At 41.4% G+C, this 24,007-nt stretch overlaps 1 long non-coding RNA gene across 1 annotated transcript in view; it reads left to right on the top strand.

The window, feature by feature from the left end:
• The window catches only part of LOC148188714 (uncharacterized), a 244,688-nt gene that overhangs the window by 66,377 nt on the left and 154,304 nt on the right, over positions 1–24,007 (top strand). The window lies entirely within an intron of this gene.

The raw sequence follows: 24,007 nt of genomic DNA, 5'->3' as shown, positions 1-24,007 counted from the left end.
GAAACCTATGTTTATGCATTTTAAAGTCTTTTTGTTGTTGTGGTTGTTATTGTTGTTGTTTCCAAATGAAACGCGGAAACCGTTGCGGCGACCTTTCAGATCTCAAATGGAGGAGGAAGAGAGATCTCTGAGTGGCGTGTTCTTTGTTGTATGATTTATTTCTGATCAAAAGTCAGAACTGAGGCCGCTTTCTCTGTGACTCTCAGGTGGACAAATGGCGTCATTTTTCTGTCAGAGAGGTTAGTCATCTGAACTGTGTCACAAGTGTATCTCTAGGCACCTGAAACTGTTGTTAAGTGGAGGCATGTCACAATACCAGAAATTTAGTTGATGCCAATACCAGTGAAATTCCACAATTCTCAATACCCTATTTCACACTACAATGAAAAAGAAACCCAAAACCAATAAAATAAATCCCAACAATAAATCCCTTGTAATTCAACATACACTCCTCTATAGACAAATCTTTAAAAAAGCAATAATTAGTGATGTCCCAATTAAGTTTTTATGCCCCCGTAATTCTGAATATCTGCTGATGCCGAGTCCCCATCCAATACTTCTATTTTCCTAGATAATACAACTGCACAGTGCACACTTCAAATACATCAGTTTTTAAAATAAATCCAATGTATATGCAAAACTTTATTTAATTTTTTTTTTTTACGTAATGACAAAGCATAAAATAACAAAGCTCGGGTGAAGTTCTCTCTCCCTTTAAAAGAGTATTCTCCAATATTTGTTGGTTCGATGCAGCCTTTGTTACCTTATTGAACTTTATTTCTAGAGTGTTTATTTTCGTTGTCTGTACATCTCTCGTGTGAATTACATTAATAAATGACCCTCCCCTTAATAGCTTTTTGCTAGAAGGGCTTTTTATTGCAATTGCAGTGATGTTGTGAGTGTGACAGGCCGTTGTCTGTCTCTCCTCTTGCGGGGAAACTTTATGTGCAAGAGAAGAAAGCAAAACGCAAGACACTCAGCTAAAATGAGTGCTCATTACTTTGGTAAAAAACATAAGTAAACACTGCATTTTGTTGTCAATTATGTCAGAGAGACAGAGGGTTGTAGAGTTAACCACAGCTGCACTCCACATCAGTGTGCATAAAACCTTTGCAGTAAAAACACCTGTGTGACAGCTGACATAAAACAAAGGGTCGTATGATCAGCCTTTAATGAAAAGTACTAGACTGTGTGGGTTCTTGAGATTTTTTAGGAAACATTTATTTAATTTAGCCTACACTATATTTACATATAGTTCAGTGCTTGTACATGTAAGATGTGATGGTTGGTGTTTTGATAGGCTATTTGCCCCGCCTCTCCTGCACTGTGGTTGGATGGCTGGTTGAAACGTGACAGTGATAAGCACAGGGTTTTACACAAACTTGAACGTATTACAGCTCTAGGCGACCAGAAAAAGAACACCAAATGTGGAGAGCCGTTTGTTGCATAATGTCAACATGCGGTGTTCCCATTTGTAAAGAAGTTAAAAAAAAAAAAACGCTGGCCTCAGGAAAAAACATTTCTTTTCGACAAGTCGAGTCAGAGCTAATGCTGCAGCTGCACATGTCATCGTCTTTCATGTCATGTTCTTCTGCACTGGTAGGTGTTCTTCTGTGTATTTTATGACAGACCTCACTTGTAGGTGCATGTGTTACCCCATTATGATCGGGAGAATGTCAGCCTTGGTACCTTCGCTAACTGAAGAAAAACGAGTACCGTCATCTTTTTAGATTTTTTGTTTCAGCTTGGTGCCATCGTATGGGTTCTTGTGACATGCCTAGTTACGGAATCCCAAATCACTGCTAGGCCAAAAGAGTCAGTGGCAACATGATACTCCCTAATTCTTCTTAGCTCCTTGTGAGTATAGGTCCAATGAGGGAGAGGAGGAGGCAGGGCGCAGGGATAACAGAGGAATGTGAGTCCAATTAATCTGTTAATTAGGGCTATTATAGAACAGATGCTGGGGAATAAAAGGAAAATCTCCTTTGCCTGTCTGTCTCTTTGTTTATTCCTACTTTCCCCTTTCCCTCTTCTAAAGTACCTTTTGGCAATCAGTGCCTGTTTTCCCTTTTCCTCTTGGCTAAAGAGCCAGCCGTGGCTAATGGCACAGTGTACGGCAGGCAGACTGCCCCCTTGGCACTGCCCGCTGGAGGAGCAGAGGGCTTTAAGATGGCACAGAGCAGTAAAAATTGTTAGCTGAATAAAGAGGCACTGCAGGGAGGGATAGACCGGCTTTATGGCCCTCTGCGCACACCCGGGTGCTTAACTTATTGTGGCATAAGTGGCAAACTATGAAATGTCTTGTGATTCCTAGAATCTGTCCATTATTGTATATATGATGTTTTCTTCATGTGTGCCAGCCTTTGTGTGCATGTATGTACACTAAATTTCTCCTTGTGACTTTGGGCTGAATGGTCTAACAGCCCCCCAGACGTAGGAGGAGGAGGAGTGTTGGAACGAGGTAGCGACAGAGCGACAGAGGGGTAGAGAGGAGGGAGAGGAGGTGGGGGTGTGGGTGTGAGAGCTGAATCAGCGGGAAGCTTCGCTAATCGCCGCGGCTCATCTGTTAATGGAGTTAATGAAGAATGGGAGCAAACCAAATGCGCTGAGATGAGAGAAGTTCCACCACACTGCATAGGCCGCTGCTCTCTGTGTGTCTCTCCTCCACACCGCCACATAGACACAAACACACTCATGCGCAAACCCTAGCTTTCTTTTCATTCACCTTTACCCTTGCTATCCCACTCTGTTTGCCACATTTTCAGCATCTATTGACACAAAACACTTTCTTTTTGCACACCCTCGCACCTATATGCACATTCTGCTACTTTCGCACTCGCCCTTCCACACAGTCACCCTCACATATGTACACACACATACTTTCCTCGCCTATCCTTTTTCCATATGTTTCTTTATTTCGCCTCATAAAGTGTGCAGGCCCCGTCTTTAGCCCCTCCGCCCTCCCCTGGGGAGGAGATACACTGTGACAACACTGTGAATGCGCGGGAGGTGAAGAGATATTCAGCGACGCCATGCAGACCTCTCACCCAGCTGATATGGCTGATGGGCTGACAGGTCCCTGTGGAGACACACACACAGCCACTGCTCACTTGTTACAGGCTCAGTAGCACTTATAAGCAATTTATCAAACACTTGTTATTGACACAGCAGTTATCCCTCAATCAAGATACAATTTTGGAGCTCACTCCCATCAATCAAACATTCATTGAATGATTCAGATATTACCAGAGAGCCCTCAGGTCTGTTTGTTTACAATGTGCTCTAAGGAAAGTTGTTTAACGGCTAATCTGACTGAGAAAACACTGTGGAGGAGTAATTTTGGCAAATAATTTTCTCTTATATGTATTGAATTTTTTTTCCCCAAAGATTGCTGTTGCTTGAGGGAATATTTGTATTAACACATTTTACCTGAGCTTGTTGGTGCCTTTATATCCAGATGTATTAATTATAGCATATTTTGCTAACATACACACAGTGAAATCAGTCAAGTATACATTTAAAGAGTTTTTTATCTGTTGGACAAAATACTGTATGAAATGGCTGCATTGTTTTCTACATTACCGCAAACATAACTATGTTATTTCTGTGCTGTGGTTTGGAACATATGCTGACTTATACAGAGATATTAATAAATTTGTGTTAAGTTTATAGGGTCCAGTAATCTTAGCTGGACATTTAAAAAAAAAAAATAAGAAAATTGGTATCCAGAAGCAGCAAGTGAGACTGCTACTCTACGGATCTACATCACGCATTTGAAAGTTAACACATGCTGACAGCATGTGTAGATCTATTTATTTATTTCAACAGGCAAATAAAGTGTTCAGTTATTTTGTTTTTTGCGCATGAAAAAAATACAAACATGGTTAGCTTAATGAGCTTGTAGTGAAAGATTTTTACAGTATTGCGCACACACACGCATGTGCGCACACACACACCCACACACACCCACACACACACACACACACACACACACACACACACACACAGAGTCTGCTGGTTAATCAACTGTGTAAAGTACCATATCTATCTTTCAATTTCCCCCCATTAGGGCAGACGCTGGCTTGATTAGGCCCTTAATCTCCTGAGATTGAGACATTAAAGCATGGGAGTGATGTATTCGCACATGCTCACATAGCGTCCCACCTAGCCAGAGAAAAATCATCTGCCACGATAGTGCCATGTTTGTTGCAAAACAGCCAGAACACACTCGCTACCTTTTCTAAAGTAGTTCATATCCTCTCTATTCTGAAATAAACCAGATCTTATAGTGCAGATGTGTTTCCCACAATTCCTGCTTACATAAGGGTCATTAAGTAGAAGCTGGTTGGATTGCTAGGCAGCAGAGGAAGCGAGGGATGGGCCTTCCTGTAATCTCTATGCACTCTCACATACACACATGGGTGAAATTGGGTGTGTTGGTGGTGGAAATTCATCCCTGTTATCCACTGAACCAGTTTAGACCCTCCTCCTCTCCTGTCTGTTTTTATTGCCTGAACTTGGCAAATATGTCAGCTTCTAAAACTGCCTTCTGCTTTTCACATTTAGAGGAATTGCAAAATGAAAAAGAGTTTAAATTAAGAAGATGTCAGAGTGTGTGCATTTTTGTGGTTTTAGAAAAAAAGAGCCTCATCTTTGTGGAGCAGCAAAGTTTGGACAGGAGGAGCACGGAGCAGGAGGGGCAGGTGTATCGAACAGAAGAGCAAAGATGTCTTGAGTTCTGGGCCATTTCCTCCAAGGACAATAACCCCCATCTTGTTTAACAACTCACCCGGCAGGGACTATTACACTGATTTTAATTGGCTCCCACTTTAATTGCCCAGGTGGAAGGAGGGGGTCTCTTTCCGTCTCCTTATGCTCTTAAAGTTAGCCCTGCCAAAATGAGTTTAAGGCAAAGCTGTGTGTGGGGAGAGAGTGTTCAAAAAACTATTAACATTATCCTGATGACACAAACTTGAATCTATTTCCATTTTCTTTTGTGTTGTATTCCTTCCTTTGCTAGAATATGAGTAAAAGTATCTGTGGACTTAGATCGTTGTCTCAGGTGGAGTTGGGAAGCAGCAGGGGAAGCTGAGCAGTCCTGTTTGATGTAAAACCACTTATTTCGGTCTGAGACAATTACCCTCCTGCTATTAGTACATGGCTACGCCAATGGCCTACACACTGTCCCGAACAGCTGGTGGAGACAGAGAAATTGAGATGGAGATGGGACAGTGAGTTGGTTAATGACAGGGAAAGTGAGAGTTTGGGGTTGTTTGGGGGGTGAAACAGGAGGAAGAGAGTAAAAAAAACAGCACACTGACAGGTATGTCCTCTGTAAAATGAGGGACACAGTGGAAGAAAGGGTGAAAAAAAAGAAAAAATGGAGAGAAGGGGAGTGAGGTGCTCAGTTAAGTGTGGCCGTGATGCTCAGCCCCACTCTCATGCTGCCCTGCTCCTGCTTTTGCTAAATGAACAGCGATTGTACCAATTAATAGTATTGAGTGTTATTCATTACAGCTGCCAAGGAGCAACCTCCTGCCTTCATTAGGCCTTGTCTAGCCTCACATTTCTCTCTCTCTCTCCACACCTCTTTCTTTCTTGCTTAAGGGTTTTGGTTTTAAAGACCTTTTGGGTTTATAGCAGAAAATGACTTTTTCTTGATATGATCCTTAGGGATGCACAATATTGGATTTTCTTGCAGATATCCAATATGCTGATATATAACAACTCATTTGGCTGATAACTGATTCCAGTATTGTTATATCCATATCCACACCTAGTTTTAGTGACCATCAAGTCTCTTTTATAGTGGCATTAACATCCTATTATACATACTCTTATCATGATGGCCCGCCAGCAGATGGAGACAAAAAATACAGTGCTTTTCAATATATGTAATATTCATTCATTGTGTAAAATAAGAAAAAAACTTCAATTTAGGGTTGATGCTTTGTACATGTTCACTTTGTAAACAAACAAAACAAAGAAACCTCACCACCACCAACAGCAAAAAAACAAGGGTTGTGAAATCAACAGAAGTCAGCATGTTGGCCGATTCCGATATTTAATTTTAAAGCCAATATCTGCCCGTACCAAAGATGTGCCCATATGATTGTACATCCCTAGTGTTCCTGACACTATTCACTTGCAAGTCTCACCTTTTCCTTCCTCTTTTTTTTTAAGCCCCTTATTCTCTATCTTATTTTTTTTTCCAGACCATCCTTGCCCAAAAAATGGTCTTATAAGTGGTTTGTGCAACAGGGTCTTGCACAAGTCTGATTTTCAAGACCTGCTCACGCACTGCAACAGCAACATGCACTATCGCAGCCGCTCCGCCACCAAGACATATGACCAGTTAGTTCACAGACCTGACCTGGCCCATTGACACAAGATCTCCGGCACAACTCCAAACTGCAAATCCTAAAATAAACCTGCACTGTTTAAAGAATGCTGTTAGGCAACACATTTATAATTATCATTCTGGGCCATTTCAAACTATGATATTTTAAAGGAAAGGTAATCTAATTGATACAATTTAAATGCTTTTTTTTTTTTTTTTGCATATTCTCCTAATATTGAGCAGCATATCTCCACAGGTGACTTACCTGCAGTGAAGCATCTGATTGAAGTAGCTCTCATTTTGCTGTTGGCACAGAAAACAGAGCAAAAACATTGAATTACATTATTGTTATTTTCATTTATTTTATTAGTAATCATAACAGGAAATGAGGAGGTCAGGTGATGTCAGACGACGATTAAACGACAAAGTCGGCACAGGGAGCAGGTCAGGGTGGACGGATGGGTCAAACAAAAACATGACTTTCATCCAGGAGATCACAGTTTTTGACCCGTGTGTAACCTAACAAACTTACTCATTTTGACCCAAACTAAGACCCTTTTTCTAAAGCTAACCAGGCTGGTGTTGTGCGTTACTGCAGCGATGTCACAACACTAACCACATGCTTTAAAACTGTGATTGTGATTGTACATTCGCCTGTCGCTGGAACCCTCCAACAGTCATATACTGGGAGTCACTGACCTATTCAGTTGTTTAGGTGTGCAGGTTTGTTGCTTTTTTCTCCATTTTTATTTTTTCCTCGTCCCTTTTCTTCAAACTACACTTACAGATTTGCCTCCATTCAGTGTCTGAGTGTGATTATGCATGAGTGTGTGTGCACACAACGCTGAATTTAGTGTCTGACAGGGGAAGGAAAGCATGTCCTGTCCCTCACCTGCAGGCCCCTCAGCAGTATGAATATCGGACAGGGTGAGGAGGGGCGAGGACATCATGAGGTTTCAAAGGGCCTTATATCCGAGAGCAGGGATTCCCCCGGCTTTCTCTGACAATAGGACAGGAAGGAAGGAGTGTGCAGGCTGCAGGAGTGGGCCAGGCGGTAACAAGAGACAGGACAGAGTTACATAGGAGACATGTGTAGGATGATGGGAGACAGTTTCCCTGCCTTGAAAGAATCGTGCAGAGGCATCCCTAGAAGCAGACCTAGCCAGCAGTATAACATTGAAATTGTGCAGTGGAAAATAATGACATGTAAGTGGAGAGGAGGATGGAAGTACTGGACTCCTGTGGCCTTGGGTTGGCTCCCAACTTATGCAAGGAGTATTTGTCCTTTTCTCCTCTATTCCACCATTGCCCAAACTTAAATAAATTGTTTAACTTTCTAAGTATAAAAAATCCCTCACCATAAACTGAACCTTTTTATGGCCATGTTAATGTCTGGTATAACATGCATCTTGACTGGCTGGATCACGAGTGGACAGCTCATAAAGGACTGAATGCACCAAATGTGTTCTCAATGCATCCTGAGATTCAATCGCTCAGACCACGTTCTGGGCTGCCTATGAAATCTGATATCCTCTGTGTAGATGAAAACAAGAACTAATTTAAGCACTGGCCGACGGCGTCATTTTAACGTGCGAAACAAGAAGACAAAGCCAAAACAATTGGCCTGCATGTCAAGGTTTTTGTAAACATTTTAAATGGGACTTCTTGTTCTTGTTCTTGTTCTGGTTCTTTTTCTTTATCTTCTTTATCTTCTTCTTCTGATAACAAACACACCTGTAATTCAATCACCCAAGATGCATTTAATACCAGGTGTAAGCCGGGCCCATGTAACAGATAAATCATTTGTTTTATGGAGGGGTGTAGCCGGACATCTTGCATAACCAGAGTAGACATTACAGTTTGTGTTTTGGTGTTCATAAACATTTCCCCAAAGCTAGTATGGTGTCATCCTTCATCTCTTGGAGTAAAGCTAGATGGTAAAAATAAATTTTCCAAGAGCTCTGATGGTGTTTCCAGAATTGAAATCTCAGTAGTCAGCTCCTGGTTTGACCTTGAGCTTTCCTCCAAGGTCATAGGTGGAACCCTTAGCCCTGTTTCATTTAGCACTGCAAAGCTTTTGCTTTTTTTTTTTGGAGGCAGCTGGATGATAGCTTCATCGTCTGATATCCATTTCGACTTACCGTAACATGACTCATGGTGCAAAATAATCCAGTCAACAGCACAGCCTGGCCATGAAGGGTATGAGCTGCTTTTTGCTCAAACTGAGTTGAAGAAAGAAACAACGACTTTGCTTTGCTTTTTAGAGACAATAGAAGACTACAATATAAAATGTTTATAATAACTTCTAAATTGAAAAGCACAGTTGTTGGTGTGCCTTAACCAAAAGCAGTGGTTAAGAACAGGAAGTTAAAGGAATGGCTTTTACTTTCTGACCTCTGACTCTACCTTCTGTGCTTGAAAAGGGAAAGAAATGAGGAAATAAAGGAAGGAAGGGGACACAGATAAAGAGTTCTTATCTAAATTGTCTTGGCCCTGACCCTCATGTCTCATCATGACTGTAAATACTAAATCACCACTGTATCTTGACCTCTGACCTTTGCTACCTGACCCTCAGACCTTCCTGGCAGCCTGCAGAATGTGTTACATTAAATCAGACTGAAGGAATTCACTGTATTCCTACTCAAAGCAATTTACACTACAATACATGTTAACAGTAAGCGTCAACAGTAATGTATCATCGCCTGTAATGGCAGCTGGATGATAATGGAGTAGTGCAAGGGATGATGAAAAAATGCATGAACTCTGTGTGTGAACACGAGAGAGAGAGAGAGAGAGAGAGAGAGAGAGAGAGAGTGTGTGTGTGTGTGTTGTTGTGAAAGACCTTTTGAGAATGAGGGCATCAAGAGCTTCCCTGCAGCTGGATCCTGTCTACAGTGCTTTGGCAGAAGTATTCTACCCTCACGACCTTTGGCACATTTTGTTGTGCTATCAAGTTATTTTATGAAGCATTTATTCAGAAGTTCAATGCAAAATGAGATCAAATCAAATAACAAAAAGTAATAAAATAAAAAATAAAAAAATTTAGTCCATTTGCTTAATTGCCACAGTGTCTCAAGATTTCTGATGGTGTCTGTTACCGAGATGCAATGAAACATCACAGATGCCAATAATTTGTATTTTCTTGATAGTTTTGACAATGTGGTTTATCTTTATCATTATAAGACTTTTACAGCATCTTTGGGTATTAGTTTTATTGGAATATCACAGATATAAATGATATATCATTTGGATCTCAAATTAATTGGACATTTTGGAAATGAGTTAAGTACGATGTACTCTTTATGGTGCATATATGGCAACAGCCAGTAGCCAGCTGATTAGGTAATTAATCAGAAAAGATTTTGATCAATTATTCTCTTTATTTTTAACTTTTCAAGCAAAAATTGCAAACAGTTGCTGGATTAAGCCTCTCTTTTATGCTAATTGGCATCCTTCGTCATATATGATTGTGAGACAAACATTTTGGGTTTGGGACTGTTGGTTGAATAAAACAAGCAATTTGAATACATTATCTTGGGCTTGGGACATTTTTCTTCTGCTTCCACATTTTTTGACTCTTAAATCTTTGTTTGTGTTACAAAAATGTATTATGAAATTACAGAGAACCTATAAAAAAAGTGGAGAGATCCAAATACATGTTCAAGGCACTTTTGTGTATTTGAGGTGTTTGTGAGTCCAAAAGTCTGCTTTCTTGAAGACATGGAAAAGATATTAAACTCTTACTTTTTTATTGTATCTGTCCATCAGTATTATGGAAAAATGGGAAAGTAAAGTTTTGATAACAGTGCTACCAGCCTGCATCTGGCTAATAGATGAACTGACCATGCTGGTGGCATTGAGACATCTGGCTTTAGCCTCATGGACGTCACAACACATAAACTACTGACCAACCTGGACTTGTCTGCCGTGCAAGACAGAGATTTACGACACGTTAGTATAACCCTGCCATGCCTCACAATCTGAGGCCTTGACGAGAAAGTAGGAGAGGGAGAGCAAGAGCAAGACGGAGACAAAGATGTGCACCGGCACACAAACACACACACAGACGAAGAGACAGACACCATGACTTACACCCCGGTTCCTTTCCGTCGCTCCACTGTAGGCAGGCTGTTATTATGAAGACCTTCAATCCTTTTCTTCTCTGTCCCCTCACTCACGGACTCACTGCAGCCCTGTAACTCACACTGATGTCAAAACAAACACACAGATAAACAGCCAAAGCAAACACACACACGCAAGCACACTCGAACGATCAACAGAGACATGAGCAACCCCCCCTCCCCCGTCTTCTTTCCTCCCCTCCAAGTCTTGCGTCCCCCACATTTGCCACCAATATTTCTCATGAGCTCTCGGCCACCAGCCCTTCATGAATTTTTATTAAACAAAACTCTAAGCAGATTGATTTCACACCGGCTGCTTTATTGCATTTTTATTTAATTCTTTCTCTCAGATGCTCACTTGCTTCTCCTTGCCCTTACCTCAGTTTCACCACTCTCATCCTCTCACCTCTTCTTTCCTTCCTGACGCTTATCCTACTTCCTTTCTGTATTTCCTGCCTGTTTTATCCACTATCTCTCTTTTTTACACTGTCCTTCCCTCTTTCCCATTCTCTCTTGTCCGCCTTTCATTCTCTCAATTTCCTCAAGCCTCATTTTCCTGCCAGTCCTGATTTATACTCCTGGATTTGTGGCCCTGAGGAGGGCTGTTGTTGGTGGGCTGATGAGCTTTGTTTTGACTTTTTGTGTGTGTGTGTGTGTGTGTGTGTGTGTGTGTGTGTGTGTGTGTGTGTGTGTGTGTGTGTGTGTGTGTGTGTGTGTGTGTGTGTCTGTCTGTTTGTGCACTCTCCAATGTGTGAGTTTGTTGTTGCTTTGTATTTCAGCCATTGGTTGTAGCTCTCATTTCATTAAGTTATCTTCCTCAGCCTCTTGCTCTTTAGTCAACACTCCTTTCTTCTTCTGGTGTACAGCATCAATTTGATTTAAGAGCATTATTAGTTTAAGCAGATGTCATTTGCCCTTTTATAATACTTTAAGATTGCTTTACAGTCCCGTACACTTTGTGAAGGTATTCTAACTAACCAGAGCTTCTACTATTATGAAAATGTTTTCCAGTGCCTGAGCAGATAAAGATAGGTGACAAAAGAAAAATAAGGAGTTTATTAGTATGATGTCAGGTCACTGCAAGGCGCTAGAGAGGCTTCAGTGTGCCTTGACATGGATTTTTATGTATTTATTTTTTCAAAGTCTCTATGGCCGCTTTATCCTAAAAGATAATCCCTCATTTGTTGTTTGAGTTGAGGTGTTGGAGAGCACTGTCGAGCATGTTGGTCCAAAATCCAAAAGTTGGTTTTGGATCTGTGAATTGTGAAGATAAATTATTTGTTGTTTATGTTCTATTCAATCTCAACAAAACACTTAAGCAGTGGTTTGGGGATATACTTTGGTTCGCTTTCTTGCTAAGAGTTAGATGACAGCCAGAAGAAAATTTTTGCATTGTACGTTTCTTTCTTTTTTTTTTTTTTTTAAAACTAATTTTTGGCATTTTTGCCTTGATTTGACAGGATAGGATGTGGGTGTGAAAGGGGAAGAGACAGGGGACGACATGCAGCAAAGGGCCACGAGCTGGAAACGAACCCGTTGCCACTGTGGCAGGGACATTGCCCTTGCACATGGGTCTGTACGCTTCTGCAAATCATTGATATGTTACGTGTCACATTAGAGGTAGAGGGGAAGGTAGATGGCAGGACACCTGAGCGACACAGCAGCCAAGCTGCAGACAGTTGTTTGAGACCAACAAACAACAAAACCCATTGTTTTAGACATCAGCAGCGTTTCCAGTGTTTGATAATGCCACCAAAACTGGGTATTTTGAACCAAAATATCAGGGGTGCAAACTTGTCACCCTTCAGTGAAAATTAGGGTTTTTAAACCAAAATAGCAGATTTTGTAATGCGTGCAGATCAAAGAGGGTTTTTAAGAGTTTATTTAGCATAAGAATTAGGAGAGTGCTCTAAGCGCATAAAGAAATACGTCAGCCTTCTTCAAGTATCTGGAGATATATGGTTTTACCCGGACAGGAAGTAACTAGTTACTAAAGCTGCCAGACAAATGTGTTGCAGACAAAAGTACAATATTTATATCTGAGAATGAGGACAAGGATAAAGGAGCAGAATATGAAAATATCAAACGTAGGATTATAAAGCAGATGTACTTAGTTCCATTTCACCACTGCAAACACGACCTGCTCAGTTTCCTTCACAAACTGTTTAACTATTAGTGAATCCTCATGCCCTGCATGGAGAATTCTGCATTTGTTATACTTCTACACTGAATAATTCAGGCTTTTTCTTCAATTTGTCACCGATCTGTATCTTAGTATGGTACGAAAAAAGTATTGGAATGTCTTTTCCTGCACATCTTATATTTTGAAGGTAATAAATGATGATGATTCATTTAGTTATAAGTCATGAAAGTGTCTTTGTCTGCCACAGAGGCAGTTGAGATAATTGATGCTCAACTGTGAGATGGACAGCTTGCCTGTGCTTACGCTGTCTGGTGCTGTGGTGTGTGTGTACAGTAGTAAGCAGTGGTTGTTCCCAATGCAGCCAGAAGTGATGAGGCAGAGTGAGGCTCCTGCTGGGTGTAATGAGGCACCCTGCAGCTCCACACTGCCTCACCAAGTCTCCCTCTGTCTCTCTGCCCAGCAGGCTTGTGTTTGCACAGCAACACGCCTCGCCACTAAACCACACGTGCACAAACATACATGCATACATGTGAAATCTCCCCTTACTTCACTTTTAAATGTTTATTGTATTCCTCTTTCTTTTTCCAGCTTTTGTCTCATACGCTCTCTTGGCATCTTACTTCTTTTTTTTTGTTTCCTGAGCCTCTTCCCTTCATTCCTCATCACTGCTACCCTCTGTCCTTAGCCCCTCCTCCTGCTACTCTCTCCTCTCGCAGCAGGAGTCCTGTGTAATTGGGCTGTTGTCAACAGCACATTAGCCTGGATTAGCAGCATAGCGACTTCTGGCTGGCGCTGTTGACCCCTCCAAGCACAGGCCAAATAAGGTCATAAACTGCAAAAAATGGAGACAGAAACAGCTCAGCCAAACCCTGCAGCTGTGTGAATATGTGTGTATCGGTGTGAATGACGGTGTTCTTGCCTAATAATAGATAGAAAGGTAGAACAACGTTAGAGGTGGGGAATAAAGCAATTCACTTGAGTATTGTGATTATATTTAAAAAAAAAATAAATCAATTTTTAATGTCAGAAAATACAGAGTAGGAAATAAGTTGCTGCTTTTTAGTTGTGACCTATGAGTAAGTTGATATACCCATTTTCATTTTCTTTTTAAGAGAAGCAAAGCTGAAGCAAGATAGCAAAAAATGAAGGACAGTCTGAGGACATGGACCTTCAGCTGCTCGAATAGTAGCTTAAATTTAGCTAGAGCAAATTTTCCGCTGGATCAGCAAAACCTTCTGTTGCTGCCATCACACAAATTAGACCCAGTCCACTGTACCTCTGGCACCAGAGCTCTTGCCAGCTCTCCTTTCAGCAGACATTAAGGCAGAGGGATCGTGGAGCGTAGGAGCTAACTAATACATCTAATTTGTGGTCTGATAATCAGAGAGAGACAGAATGAGGCAAAAAGAGGCTGAGCTCAATGTTATTTTATTGTACATGTATATTTTAATAAGTAAATTAGTTAAGTTTTTTTAAAGGTATACTATGCAGAATTGTTGGTTACTGTTTGTGGACACCTAAGTGAAAGTAAAAGCTGACACCAGAGTCATTTGGCGTTTTGCCTTGCCGTATTTGCATTTTTTTTAGTGCTATGTTTTTGGATGCCTGCTGCTTACAGTCTGACACCTGGTTGCTACATAAAGCCCTGACCCCATTGTTGGGGTACAAGCACTTAAAAGTCCTGAGCATAGAAAAAAAGAAGATAAAAAAATACAGGCAGACAGCAGAATCTCTGCAGAAATATACATCACATTGAAAGGAATTACTTCTGTATGAGTGAATTTTTTAGGAAAATCCTGCTGTGTGTTAATATGGCACCTTTCGTAGAGCAACAGCAAAAACTGCTCCACTGGAATAAAATTGTAAAAAAAAAGATAAGAGCATTAAGCAAGTTTATTTACCACTTTTCTATGCAGTATATGATGCTGCTGAAATAACAGAAAGAATTACTGACATGTGGTTTGCATTGTTTTGGGATATATGTCTGACAGTTTCTAGAAGTGTATACATGGTTTTGTGTGAAAAAAAACTAAAACAAAATGTTAATACCACATAAACCACAATATTGAATCGCAATACTGAAAAAACTGCAATAGATACAGAATTGGTGCCCACGCATCATGATAGTCAAATCAAATCGGGAGTGCAGCATATCTTCCCGGCCCAAGAAACATACAAAACATGCAAGTTATATTTCAGAGAAATTAGTATTTTATCATTAACTGCCAATAGTCTGAATATTTTGTGTGTGCGTGTGCGTGTGCGTGTGCGTGTGCGTGTGTGTGTGTGTGTGTGTGTGTGTGTGTGTGTGTGTGTGTGTGTGTGTGTGTGTGTGTGTGTTTGGCACGTGAATGACACAGGGTGCGATAGTTAAGATCTCAGACACTCACATCGCACACATCAGGCTGGCTTCAGTGCAAAGGTTGATGTATGTACACGTGTCGACCATGTGTTACATGTAAAGACCCTGTGGAGTGACAGGTTATCTCTCGACACCCACCCGGTCGACACCTCCATATGTGTATTTGGTCTGTCCCATCACAGTGTTCAGGTGGGGGAGGTGAGCAGGAACGTTGCTGTTGCCGTTGAGCGCACTATAACTGGAGTGCTGAATGTCTAATAGATCAGACGAGACAGCCCTGAGGTGACTGTCTGTCAGGCGGTCGTTCTCTCAATCGCTTTCACTTCGAGGCCTTATCTCTGTTGTGTCTGCATGTTGTAGTTATCTGTTTCTCTTAGAGCTGTTTCTCCGTAAACTCACAGCCTTGAACTTCAGAGCTGCTATGGACTAACTGGCCATGACGTACATGCGGGGAACTCCATGTTTTGGTAACGGACCCCAAGTTGAGGTCTGTTAGCCCTGTGGATGGAAAAATAACATACTTTCTGTTCTAGTGGTGTAAGAGAATATCTGTGGTCAAGGACATCTCTTCTAATTTTGTCTGTCTCCGTTTCTCTTGCTGTCTTCCTCTCTCTCCGTCTCGCTTTCTGAGTCTCTCTAGGCCTTGCATTGCTCCAGATGCACCATCCCGTCCTTGTCCACCCACCTTTGTTTCTAAAACAGAGGTACTTTTATTGCTGCCCCGAGGCAGACAGAGCTAAGCTCAGGAAACGGAGGATCCTAGTGTTAGTGCTAGGTATGGAAATGAGCCCTCCGTCACAATACTCAACAATATCTCCTGCACTCCCCCTTATTCTCCTGAAAATAGACAGAGGGGAGAGGGGAGGAGACGCTGGACGGCATTGTTCTTCCTGCCCAGTTTTGTGAGAAATTAATTAATTATGAATGAGTAAGTGAGTTAAGAAAAGGGGTTTTGGATTCTATTGGTGTTAACATAATTACAATTCTCCCTTTTTTAAATGAAGGGACGGGGGCCATTTCTCCCGCCTCTCAAATGGGTTTTTATCGTCTTCAATTTGGAAAAGAAAAGCTGATAAAAGCCTTTATAATGCTTTAATTTGGCATCGATTTGCATGAATCTCCCTCAGTAATTATCAACTTACCCCTCCCCTCTTGGATGACAGAAACAGTAGATTCTGATAAGAGAGAGAGAGAGAGCGTGTGAGTGTGTATGTGTAAGGGTGGGGGGTATCTTCTACTCTCCATCTCCCATTTTTCTATTTCCATATCTCATCCCTCTGTCTTTCATTGGGAAAGGCGTGGAGCGAGTGATGGCAGTGGCAGGGGAGAGGGAACAGAAAAATCCTAAATCAAAGCACTCAATTATAGGGCTGCAGTAATTATGGGAGCCCTTGAATTGAAGTGCTCTCGGAGGAGAGATGGATAGATATATGGATGATGCATGAGGGGCGGGACAGATAGGTAAATAAATGAATATGCCACACAGAAATACAATGTAGCCTCCGGGCCCGGGATGACATAAATACACGTATTAATCGATAGGTCGCAAACCATCCCAATGCAATTAAAAGGGTATTGAGTGAAGTGGGCCACACTTGGGCTTGGGAGTGGGCTTTGGCTGGCTGTAGTGGGTCAGGGCCCTGACCTGTGGGAGGGTTAATGCCCCCCTGGCCCTCACTAGCCTCTGGCCTGTGTATGGTGAGATGCTGAGGGTCAGTCCATAAAGGGACTGTAGTCTCTGTGGGGCCCTTTACTGGTCAATAAGTGTTGCAGAATGAGTTCTATCAACTACCACTGTGAGACAACTCTGCTGCTAATAACACTGCCTGGAGATGAATACACTGAATACACTTTATTTTTCTGTGGGTGTTTATCTTTGCCAGCGTGGATAGTTTTGTTATGTTTTCATCATGTGGAATTTCTTTAAATTTTGCAAAAATCCCAACTTGGGCTCAGCGATGAACTTATGAGGTGGTTTTTCATTCTTGTGAATGCAATGTCCCAGGAACGCATTAAGGCCGTTTCGTCATATTTGACACCATTTAGACTCAAGAATGAACTCATTAGAATTTGGCGGTCGATGGTCTTTTCCAAAAGTCGAGGACACTCTGACCTCACAAGACATGTTTTTTGCCATAACTCAGGAATTCAGATGCTAATCGTGACATCATAATGATCAGGTGATGACATTTTATATCCCAAAGGTCACAGGTCAACTTCACTTTAATATTAAAATGTTCTTCAAAAATACTTTTCTGACCATTACTCAGTGTCATAAGTTAGCAAGAGAAGGGGAAACATTTGATCAGATACTGAATCAGTGACACTAATCTTGGGTGTGCACCTTGAGACTGTACTGATTGTATCCTCTGTGCTGCGGGGGGGAAGATTTGTGTGAAGCATCCATGTTTTCACAGACATGGATTTAAACCTAACTGGTGGCACTGGGGGTGTGGAGGCATAAAGTTTCTAGTAAGTCTAGTTTAAAAGATGAATACTGATTTCATGTCTCTCTTCTCTTTCCATTTACACTTAAGCTGTTGTTTGCCTCTTATTCCTTCGAAACATACACATCACAAGAGTTATATGTCTCTAGATAATGATAAGTACATGCACTTGGGTGTTTGGCCATGAACATGTACGCATGCGTGTTAAGGTGTCTAAATGCATATGTGTGTGAGTGTGTGTGTGTGTGTGTGTTTGTGTGTGTGTGTGTGTGTGTGTGTGTGTGTGTGTGTGTGTGTGTGTGTGTGTGTGTGTGTGTGTGTGTGTGTGTGCCAGCTTGCGATTGACTGGCTCCAAATCCATCCTCATATTAGCACATGCAGGAAGTTTGTCATGGGCCCTCTGCTGTGCCAGAGCTCATTTGGTTCGATATGAAATTTATCACAGATGTTCCTCTTCCCTAACCAGGCCTGGCTGCCAGAGACTACAAACAAAAGAACCGTCCCCGCACACAGATAAAAACCAAAAAGCAGAAACTAACAGATTGCAGTCCTCTGTTTGCAAAGATAACACACCATTAGTAAGGCATTTAGATTAAAATCAGAGTACTAAAAATGTAGTAAATGCATTGAAAGTAAAAAAAAAAAGGCATTGTGCATGCAACAATGTAGTTTTGTTGTTAATGAGATACAGAGATGTTTCTTGTTTCACCTGCATGTGTGAGATTGCCAGTCTGTGCTTTTGAGCAGCAATGAATGCTTGTCCATTTTTGTATACATTGTGTGTGTTATAGTCAGTGCTAAATGGATGAATGGATGGGACACCGCTGTACCTACAGCGCAGTGTTGGGGCCTATGTTTGTGATTAATGTGCTCCTGTCTCGGCTGACAGTGTCAGAGGGAGTGATGCGTTGAGACGAGCGCCACAGCAGCCTGCTGATTTACTGGCTTCCATTTCCACTGGTGTATAGTCAATCTCTGTGGAAGGTCAGCGGCCCTCGCGTACACATTAGCGTCTTTTAATCCCCATCCGTCAGGGCAGGCTAGAGCCACGCAGGAAGGTGCTGGAATACACAGAGGAGACTTTCTGGAGTGGAGACATGTGGAAACACACAGCTCCTCCATGTGTGATTCATTTTACCCTCATTTCATCCTCCTTCCCAACTACAGTTAAAACACTCAACCATCATATCAGACGCACAGATGTTGTTCAGTTCACAAATCAACAACAGAGCGCCGGTACCAAGTGAGACACACAAATATTTTGAATGAATGCATTCATTACTCAGTTACCTATTTAAACCATAAAGTTTCGTGCAAATTTATTTTTTATGCCTCCGTACCAGTGATAACTTTGGCCAAGCATTGTGGTTTTGGGTTGTCTGTCTGTCCATGCATACGGGTGTACTTCCCATTCTTGAGAAAATTCTTCAAATTTAGCACAAATGTCCACTGAGATAGACTGATGAGATTTTGATGGTCAAAGGTCAAGGTCACTTGGATCTCACATTCTTGTGAACATATCTCAAGAACTCCATGAGTGAATTTTTTTTTTGAATCTTGCAAAAAATATCCACTTGGACTTAAAAATGAACTGATTAGAATTTGGTGTTCAAGTGTCACTTTGACCTTGCGTGCGTCTGATTCTCATAAAGGCCATGAGGGAGTTTCCTTGAATTTGGCAAAACATCAACTTGGACTTAAGATTGAACAGATAAGATTTGGTGGTCAAAGGTCGATATCACTGGGACCAACATGTTTTTGGCTAAAACTCAAAATTTCAGGCAAAAGTTTAATAGTTCATGATCAAATGATTGAAGTTACTGACATCATAATGTTCTGTAAAAAAATCTTTTCTGGCCATCATTCTACGCCCTAACTAAGGAACAGAAGAGGAGACATTTGTCTGGATACTGAATTGGCGACACTAATCTCTGGTGTCCTGTGCTGATTGTATAGATCTCCTGTGCTACCGGGGGAGATGTGTGTGAAGCATTCATGCTTTCACAGACATCGATTTGAACTGTAAGCGCAACTTGACTGGTACGCAGAGGCATACAACCACAAGGCGGTAATTCTAGTCTCCTAAAAGTTTTTGGGGAATTTTTTGTGTCTTTATTACAGACAGTGGAGAGAGACAGGAAATGAGGGGGAGAGAGTGATGCTACAAAGGTCCCCTGGCTGAACTCGAACTGGCATGTTGCGGTTCATGGCTGGCGTTTCTTAACCCATAAGCCACAGGGGGGACCCCACAAATTGAACAATAAAGCCAACATCTGTAACTTTATGCACATTTTCATCTTCAGCAGCTGCAAGAGGTGACTCAAGTTATATACCAACTTAGGCAAAGAGCTTTGGCAGATTCTTGTCTGATTTTTCTTTGAAAGAGTCACTATAATATTTGTTTAAATTGGGATACCGCTGGGCTTACTCTAAATTTTGATACATGAAAATATGAACTTGGTATGTTCTTTTGATTCTACTTGCACTGTTATGAAGGGACTTATGTAGCCAGGACAGGTTCATTGCTTCTTCACGACGTTGTCAAAGTCTGTTTTCTCTTATTGTTTTGATTGAGAAACGGCAAAATTTTATATTTTTGGGTGTAATTTACACAAAAAATACTGATCCAGTTAATATTTTTGTCTTTTTTATTTATTGTTTCCATTGTCAGCTAAAACACATACAAAACCTTTAAACCATCTGTCCTGCTGACATGCTGCTGACCAAAATTAAGATTTCTATCTTTTCTGATTTCTGTCTGTTTTATTTAATTACATTATTTTGATTGTAATTTTTTAAAATCTACCTCAGATTTATGAAATGTGATGCTGTTTGAAAATGTTCTCATGTTTTGACAATAAATAATAGTTTGAACTCCAATTAACGCTATGTTTTAACTTTCACTCATGAGCAACGATCAGCTTTTAAACTTAAACAAAACAATAATTTGACTTTTTAGGAAGATAGTTATCAATATCAACAAATACAAAAAAATTTTATCGTGATAACATTTTGAGCTACATCATCTGGCCCTAACTGAAAGATGCTAAAATAGTGCGTAGTGCTGAGGTGATAACTCTGTGTTGGTTGATTACTTTGTGCAACCCTTTAAACATTACAATATTATTTGTTAATATAAAAAATATTTGTCAGAGCAGCTTTAGAAATTACCTCCAGTTTTTTGTATTTCTCTTTCCTCTTGAGCTCAGCCTTCAGTGGCTGTTGCCTGTGATCATAGTCATAGTCTTGGCAAGTCTTCACATTGCAGAAGCCTGGCCAGATTTGGCTGGACGAATCTAGTAAAGACTGGTGTGCAGTTGTTGTGAGGGCCAAAATGTGGTGCCAGTCCCAGATCACTTCACACCACCAGATATTCTGGGATGTGCCTTTGTTATGCTGCGTGTTTTATTCTCCACCAACACCCAGCACGTCTGTTTCCCCAGCAGCTGGGTGTCTGTCTCCTATCTCTTCATATGTCTCTCCCCTCTCTCTGCCAGCCTGTCTAGAGGACATGATGCTTACTAAATGCAGGCTGATTGATTGTCTGACCAGTTGATAGATTGGTGTCTAAAAAGCCTCTTTTTCATTGGAAACTGTAAGGATTAGCTTCTCTCTCACTCTCATTCCATCTTTATGACTTCCTTTACAGAAGCATCCATCTGATTCTCTCTGTCTCTTTCTATCTCTTCCTCATCTACACAAACGCCCACCCTCTCCCTCCTCTTGGTCTGTTACTGATTGTCTCCTATAGGCAGGGCACTCTCAGTCTGCGTGGCTGCTGAAGGACGAGAGCAGCAGACAGGTAATTTTTTAATCTCCACTCCATCTCCCGGCCTTTTTTTCCTCCATTCTCTGCTCAAACATTTCATATTCTAATCGGCTCCTATGCGCATCACATCCCCTGCAGCACCTCTTAATACCTTTCTATAGATCCATCAGAATCACCAACAATCTCCGAAGTTTATTTAATTTTTTTTCTCCCCTTTCAGTTTTTTTACTTCAAATTTAAATGCAGCTTTAACGTCCTCTTACCTCAATCTCCTCTTGCCTTCCCCCTTCTTACCTTCCTACCCCACCATCCTTTTTTTCTCCCTCCCTCCCTCCCTCCTTCTCCCCCTTACCTCCTTTTCTTTCCTTCATTCTTTGCCTGGAGGTTAGCGCTAAACGTGCATCATTCAGCGAAAAACAAAAGGAGTGAATTGATTGGGTTATCAGCTGCTGCTCTGGTGGACCCTTTGATCAGAACTGAAAAGCAGCGCTACATGTCAGAATTCTGCTTCAGCAGCTCTTTCTGAGTTTTACAATTACTACACGCCACGGTCACATCCAAAGTTTCCCCTCCCTCTCTCCCCACAGTCTTAGGGTTAGGGCCTGCGGCGATGAGCGTTATCACGACTCATTCTGCTTTCTCCCTGCTGAGCATATAGAGTGGGGAGATTGTGTTAGGGAGATACACTGTTGTGGTGAGCTGGATGCAATAGTGTTGCTGTTACTGTTTTTAGTGCTGAGTGTGACTTTTGACCAGGGTGTCACTGTAACTGTCGCCCACACACGGTGACCTGTGCTTTAAGTGTCTAATTGCGGAGATTCCCGCTCTGCTCTGAGACGTGAAACAGTACAAACAAGTTCATTTCCGGATAGCTAACCTTGAACCAAGATGGAGGAACTGGAAGTAACTTCATTAATAATGAAGCAATCCAAGGTGAGGTCAACAGGTCAACGCGGAGCAGCGCTGTTTGCTACGTTCTTCTTTTCTCAGGCTCTGACATAACCCGTAAGGTCAATAACAACAATAGAGTGCGGTTCTATTTTGACCCGATGAGAGGCAAGAGTTCACACATCAGATTAATGTGCACAGTATTACGGTAAATGTACATTTGAGGAAACCACTTTGGTAGAACAATGAAACAGAGCCTCACAAAAAAAATAGAGGAAGTTCACTGAAAAAATAAATGTTCAGGATTTCAGATGAAACACACACACACACACACACACACACACACACACACACACACACACACACACACACACACACACACGTGCGCATACAGAGAGGCATGCACGCGCTAAAACAATAGATGAGTTCATTTCTTTTCTCAACAGAGAGCCTAAGGGTCCAGGCTCCTAAACAGTCACCACGCTTCCTCAGTAATTGGCTGGCTGGTACTTAAGGCCAACAGCTTTTAATAAGCAATAGAGGCAGGAGCCAAACTGACAATAACTGCTGCCCTACATCAATTATTGGATACATATCCATCACTTGCTGACTTATATGTGACCCCAGGCACCTGCCAGCTGAGGTATTGACTGGCCAGCTCTCCCCAGTGCAAGTGACAAGTTCCATTTGCAATCACATTTATTAAACGGCTGTTAGAATGAGTGAAGGTCTGGGCCAGCCCACGTTGCTCCACCAGCTTTGGCTCTTATTAATCTGAAAGAATGGATAAATGTCTGAACCTGATAGATATGAAGAAGTGTGAGGTGGAAGGATTCGATGTGTGTTTTTACTTTCTGTCTCAAAGACATCTTGTGTGCTGCATTGAAAGCACTCGTTCATCCAGTGGTTCCCACACGAAGTGAACTGCAGTTGCCTCTGTTAGTGGTACCCTCTGTGTATGTGTGAATTGTCTTTCTGACTCTGCAGTTACTTAGATTCAGGGAATACCTTGAAAATCAGACATTTTTTTTAACTTGGTCCTTGAAAAAGTATTTGAAAATAACAGAAGGGATCAGAATGATGATTAATTTTATGAAAGGGATAAGATGCATGTTTTAAACCAGAGAGCTAACGACATCCGTGTTTGCAACTATTTTCTAATGTCCAATGAGCTCTAAGTGCCAATAAGCTGGTAAAAACCAGAAAATATTTTGCGCCAGGATGCTTTGCAAGCCTGCGAATGGTCACATTGTAAGTTGAAATATGCTCAACTGGAGCATAAATGGATCAGCCTGTTTCTTTATAGCCCCTGCCTCCATGTTTATGTAAGTGCACATATCTGCTCATAACTGTTCCAGATATTGCAGTCTTTACCCTGGCACCGTATGTAGTGTTACATTACAACTTTTGGGCTGCAACAAAGGTTCACTTTATTAGGATATAAGCTTGTGTGTAAGCTTGTGGGTTAGTGTGTTTATTTTGTGTATGAATGTATAACTGATGGCTTGTTAACATGAGCAATACCATTATCTTTAATGGCATTTGTAAAGCCCTGTTGTTTGTGCAAGTCCAGCAGGTCTTCTTGGGGAAGTGCCTTGATAGATAAACAAGGGCTGGGTTCACTGGCCAAGTATCCATCCAAAAATTAAAAGAGAGAGGGGGACCAGAGTAGTGGGCCGGATTAAATTAAAGGCTACTAGAAACTGAGGTGAACGCAGTGCAATGTCTTATCAGAAAAAATACTCGGCTAGAGTGATTTGGAGTTCATTGAACATCAAGTTTGAATTCAGTTTTCATGAACACAAAACTACAACTCTTTAGTGTCTTTCCGCCCATAATCTGATTTAAGTTAGGCATTTCTTTTGTAACATCAGAAGGGTTGGGTATCACAGGGTGATTCATAATATAATACTATCAGGATATTTGCATTACGATAA

Source organism: Plectropomus leopardus, chromosome 9 (genome assembly GCF_026936395.1).
Source record: "Plectropomus leopardus strain MGB_pleo_1.0 chromosome 9, ASM2693639v1, whole genome shotgun sequence".
NCBI classification, from domain to species: Eukaryota; Metazoa; Chordata; class Actinopteri; order Perciformes; family Serranidae; genus Plectropomus; species Plectropomus leopardus.
Note: the sequence above shows the minus strand (reverse complement) of the source record. Positions and strands in the feature narration are given on the sequence as shown.